Source organism: Orcinus orca, chromosome 8, assembly GCF_937001465.1.
Source record: "Orcinus orca chromosome 8, mOrcOrc1.1, whole genome shotgun sequence".
Lineage (NCBI taxonomy): Eukaryota > Metazoa > Chordata > Mammalia > Artiodactyla > Delphinidae > Orcinus > Orcinus orca.
Window position 1 is genome coordinate 296,551 of NC_064566.1, and position 5,933 is coordinate 302,483.

Sequence of the window (5,933 nt, forward strand, 5' to 3'; positions counted from 1 at the left end):
GTTTGCAGGGCAACTCACTTGTTGCATTAGAAAACCAGAACGCCAGGATGGGGTGAGGCCATGGACACTGGGAAAGAGGCCGGTTAGGTGAGACAGAAGACACCTATGAGAGAAAGAACTATATCTAAATGTAAAACTTTCATTCTGCAAAAGACACTGTTAAAAGAATGAAAAAGCTACAGAGTGGGAGAAAATATTTGCCAATCATATATCTAATTAAGGACTCAGGCAGAATAAGAACCAAAGTGCTGGTAAGGATGTGAAGCAACAGGAACTCTCATCCAGCACTGGTGGGGATGCAAATGGTGTAGCCACTGTGGGGGACAGTTGGGTGGTTTCTTACAAAACTACACATATTGGGACTTCCCTGGTGGCGCAGTGGTTAAGAATCCACCTGCCAATGCAGGGGACACGGGTTCCATCCCTGGCCCAGGAAGATCCCACATGCCGCGGAGCAACTAAGCCTGTGCACCACAACTACTGATCCTGCACTCTAGAGCCCACGAGCCACAACTACTGAAGCCCGTGTGCTCTAGGGCCCACGTGCTGCAGCAATGAAGACCCAATGCAGTCAAAAAAACCCCACTACATATACTCTCACCATGTGATCAGCAATGATGCTCCTTGGTATTTACCCAAATGAGCTGAAAACTTAAACCCACATAAAACCTGCATGCAATATTCACTGCTCTGTTCGTGATCGTTAAAAACTGGAAGCAACCAAGATCATCTTCATCAAGGGAATGGATAAACTGGGGGATTCCATGAAATGGACTTTAATTCAGGAACACAAAGGAAGAAGCTATTGATTCACTCAACAGCATGGATGAGTCTTAGACATATTTTGCCAAGTGAAGGAATCCAGACCCACATGTGATTCCACTCACAGGGCGTTCTGGAAAAAGCACAGCCCCGGGAGGGGGAGGGTCAGCGGCCGCCAGGGCTAACGGGGTGGGATCTTAGGCCGGAGCACGGATGCGGCGGCCCCGCCCGTGTGTGAAAACCCAAGGGGCTGTACATCCCCGAGACTGAACTGTGATGTGTGCCAACAGAAAAAATAAAGAAAATAAAAACTTGTCAAACTGTACACCTGGGATATTTATATTTCATTGCATGTAGACTTTACCCCTGAAACTCGAGTTTTGATCCTAAAAATGCTGTATTATTAATCAGAAACTTGGCAGGGATGAAGGTTCCCAGTAATCAGAACTCTTGTGGGGCCCCCAGGGAGGCAGCTCTGCTCTACCTGCTCTTTCCAGAACATTCCCTCGAGGAATACCAGCTGAGAGGACCCCACGGGCTGCCCACAGTGGGGTCTTGGGCCAGCCCCCTGGCCTTGTGCTCTCCCAGGTCAGGCCCCCCAAGCCTGACCTCACGGCAGGACCTCCAGACTGTGCCGGGCCCCATCGCCTCCCTCGCCTCGTCTGGGAAAGGGGACCCAGGACGGCGCCCAGAGCCTCCGGCTTGGGGCTGCTGTGGTGCTGGCGCCTAGCTTGCTCAGGGGCTCTCCAGCCCACAGGGCATCTCAGGGGGCCCCTCCAGGGCAGTGTGAGCTCGGCCAGGCGGGAGCCCATCCAGGAGCTGAGGCGGTAGTGTGGAGGGGGCAGAAGAGGCCTCCAGGTGGGTCCTCCATGCACATCTGGCTCTTGCAAGAGGTGGACACTGCCAGGGCATAAGCCAGGTCGTGGCGATCCTGCTGACGTTCCTGGGTGAGGAGGACGCCTTCTGGGCGCTGGTCCAGCTGATGACTGACGAGAAACATGCCATGCATGGTAGGTGACCACCGAGGACAGCTGGAGTGCATCAGGGCCAGGGGTCTCCCTGCAGAGCTCCCCCAGCAGTGGGCTGGCGGGGACCTGGGCCCAGTCTATGTCCCCATCAGCGAAGGGCACGGGCTCCCCGTGCTGCCCTCTGGGTCCTAGAGCCACGGCCCTCAATCCCGGCCTCGTCCAGGCAACTCTCCCTTCCCTGCTGGTCCTTCTGCCTCACACCTGCCACCCCCCAGCACCCTCCGAGCCCACGGCCAGACGAAGCCCCGGCGGCAGCAACACCCCCTCCCGTGCCCCCAGCCTGGCTGCCAAGCCTAGGAGAGGGCCAGGCACACCCCCGTCACCCACCCCGTGGGCTGCACTCCCTGTCCCTCTGTACCGGGTCCCCCACCCCCTGCTGCGGCCAGGGCAAGCGCCAGGGCCGGACGCCTGCCCACCCCTCAGCCCAGGGTGCCAGCCAAGCTGGGCCTCCGGGAGCAGGGCCTCTGCCCTGGCCGCCCCGGCCTCACAGGCTGTCCTGCCTGGGAAGGGCGTGTCCAGCCAGGGCTCAGGAGGGCCCTGCACGCTGGGGTCACCGCCGGGGGCGCCTGCGGTACTCCACCCTCGCTGGACACGGCTCTGATTTGTGGGGGTCCGGGGGCTCCTCGGGCTTCTCCATCCCGGGGTTCCCAAAACTGCTGAGACTCCAGGCCCACGAAGAGCACATTCTAGGCAGAGCCCTCCCCCAGCTGCAAGGACACCTGGTGAGTAGATGCATCGCCCCCGCCCCCGCACAGAGGCGCCGTCCCACAGCCACCGCAGGGGCTTGGCCTCCTGCAGGCTTCATTCTCCTTCTCCCGAGGGGGGGTTGGGGGGGGTGAGCGGCGAGCTCATTTCCAGCCGAGCACGCAGGCCCCGAGCCTGTGCCCTCCATCAGGATGAGGAGCAGACATCCACGGGCATTGACGAGCACGCAGGTCCTGCGCCCGTGCCCTCCATCAGGCTGAGGAGCAGACGTCCACGGGCATTGACGAGCACGCAGGCCCTGCGCCCGTGCCCTCCATCAGGATGAGGAGCAGACATCCACGGGCGCTGACACCATCCAGTGGTTCAGGCTTCATTCTCCTTCTCCCGAGGCGGGGGTTGGGGGGGGTGAGCGGCGAGCGCGTTTCCAGCCGAGCACGCAGGCCCCGAGCCCGTGCCCTCCATCAGGATGAGGAGCAGACATCCACGGGCACTGACACCATCCAGTGATTCAGGCTTCATTCTCCTTCTCCCGAGGGGGGGTGGGGGGGTGAGCGGCGAGCGCGTTTCCAGCCGAGCACGCAGGCCCCGAGCCCGTGCCCTCCATCAGGGTGAGGAGCAGACGTCCACGGGCACTGACACCATCCGGTGGTTCTTGCAGTGCTCCGTCGACCGGGCAAGGCTGCCCAGGAGGCTGAGTCCCAGAGGTGCTCCCTGACCCCTCCTGATGCCTGGGGAGGACCCAGCCCCACACCCCAGACATGCCATGCCCCTCCCGCGGGGCGTCCAGGAGCAGCCCAGAGCCCTCCTGGTGGGCGCAGGGCATCTCGAAGTCCCAGCCGTTTCTGCTTTGGCTGCCATCAGAAGGCTGGGTCAGCCCGGGGGTGGGCAAGCCAGCGTTCTGCTCCACTGCGGTGTTCCCACCGAGCGTGGACAGGCTCTGTTGCCCCCAGACTAGGGGTCGTGCTGGCCAGATCCTCAGGACCTTGAGTCCAGGAGCCACGGCCCCACCGGGACGAGCCCCACCAGATGAGGAGCTGCAGGAGCTTGTCTGATGCAGCCCGGGCGACTGCAGGGGCCGGAGGCCGGTGGCGGGTTCTTACCCTGTGCTGGGACCACCACCGTGCCCTGCTCAAGCTGCCCCTCCTGGGCCTGCTGTCCCCACAGACCCCCTTTGCGCTGACCCTGAAGCTCTGGGATGCCTACATCCTGGAGAGCAAGCACATGCCGACGGCCATGGTGTACACAGTCCTTAAGGTCCCCGAGCGTGGTGTGCAGGCTGCAGAGGAGGCAGGCTGGCCAACACAGGAGCCCAGAGGCCGCCCTCCGGAGCACGCCCTTGGCAGTGGCCCTGCCCATGGCTCTCCCGGGCACAGCAGACCTACAGGTGTGGTGCCCAGCGGAACACAGCCGCCGCCCACGGGAGGTGCCCCAGGGTGGGGAGCTGAGTCTTCCCGGTGGGGCCCCCGCTGGCCTGATGGCATCCGCACCCCCAGAACGCCTCCTGAAGCTGCCCCTGGAAGGCCTGCAGGAGTTCCTGCAGGACACGCTGTCCCGGGCCTGGGCCCTGGAGGACGACGTGGTGCTCAGGCAGCTGCAGGCCTCGATGGCCAAGCTACGCAGGACGAAGTGGGACCTGCTTCCCTCAGGGGCACTGAGCAGCAGTCTCCTCCGGAGTCACCCTCTGGGGCAGTGAGCGGTGGGGCGAGCCCCAGGCCTTCCTCCTCACCCCCATCCATCTGCTCTTCTGCTCTAAGACTCGGCCGACCAGGCCAGGGCTGGGCATCAGGACAGCCAGGGGTCAGCAGCCTGGAGAGCTGTTTTCAGTGTTGGGCTGGGGCCGCCATGCAGGGTCCCACCGGCCCATCCTGCGCAGGCCGAACGGCCTGGTCGAGAAGCTGACCTGGTCTGTACATTTCCAGCAAAACCTGAAGAGTTCCCCACGAGGCCCCTGGGCCTGGAGCGACCTGCCCCAGCCCCCAGGCCTCTCCTTACCCCTCCCAGCATCAAGACGCTCCCCGGAGAAGATGGGCTGGCTCTCCCTGGCCCACCTGCCCAGCACGAGCAGCCCAGCCCCTCGCCCGGCCCGGCCATCCTGAAAGCCAAGGAGCAGTGGCACGAGGGGGCCACGGCCTCAGGCCTCCCGCTGGGGGCCCCGGAGGCTCCGAGTCTGGCCTGCCTGTCCCCAGCCCAGGACAGTCCTCAGGATCGGGTGCAGCCACAGTGATGGAATTCCCTCCCGAGCCTCTCAGTGAACCACGAGGCCACAGGCAAGTGGCCCCCAGACATCGGCTCTGAGCCGGAATGCTGGGTACTCTCTGCTTCAACACCTGCCTGGGCCACCCGCAGGGCCACACGACAGGCACGGCCCTGCAAACCCACTGAGGTCCCAGCCACTGGCTCTGCCCAGCCCACTGAAGAGAGCACTTCCAGGCCCACGACACCCCTCCTGCCCTGTGACGACTGCAGCCAGCACCCCTCCTGGGGCAGTGACCAGCACCCCTCCTGGGGCAGTGACCAGCACGGCCGCGATGGGGCCGGGGCAGTGCCCCAAGAGCAAGCCCCGCACGTCCCCACAACCCCCAACCTCTGCGTCCACGAGGAAGCTGGACATTCAGGGGCCTCCAGAGAACAAGGTGACTGTGAGCACAGTGACACGCCCTACTTCTTCACGCTGGCCTTCCTTGAGGACAGGACCCCCTCACACAGCACAAGGCCCTGACCCAGAAGCGCCTGGCCTGGCCTGACTTGGGCCCCGGGAAGGCAGGGGCGCTGTGAGCACCCCGACAGTTGGAATGATGACTAAAGGGCCCGCCCTGGCCAGTCCAGAGCTCTGCCCAAGGCAAGGTGAGCCCTCTCGGAGCTGGATGTGGCCACCTGGGGCCTGGATGGGCACCACAGGCCGCTTTGGTGACCTGAGGTGGCCCTGGGAGCAACAGGCCACCTCCAACGAGGGGACGGCAGGGGCCAGCGGGCCACCCTCACACACATAAGGAGGCAGGGCCAGCGAAACGCTGGACCCCACGCAGCCACCTGGTCCCCACGGGGCAGAGCAGAGGGTGCCACTGGACCCGACAGGCTGTGTTCCTCCCTCTGCCAAAGTCAGTTACTGCCTTCCAGGGTCCCCAAAACTCAGGAGAATCGACCCCACCGGGAGTCCGAAGAAGCTCCCCGCCCCCCAGCCATTCCCTGTGAAGGCCTCCCTCCCAGGGAAGGGACAGTCTTTGGTCTCAGTTTCCCCTCTTGCCGGTTAAAGGTGAATAAATTTTCGTGTGCTAAGTGGTAGACGGGCTGGTTCTCACAGCACCCAGAGGTCTCCGGAGGACGCACCTGGGGCCCCCAGAGGCAGAGAAGCTGCCGGCTGCACGAAGCTGAGGTTCCCGCATGCCTCCTGGGGCGTCACTCGCACCGCAGCCTCCCGACCTCAGCCAAATGCCAGGG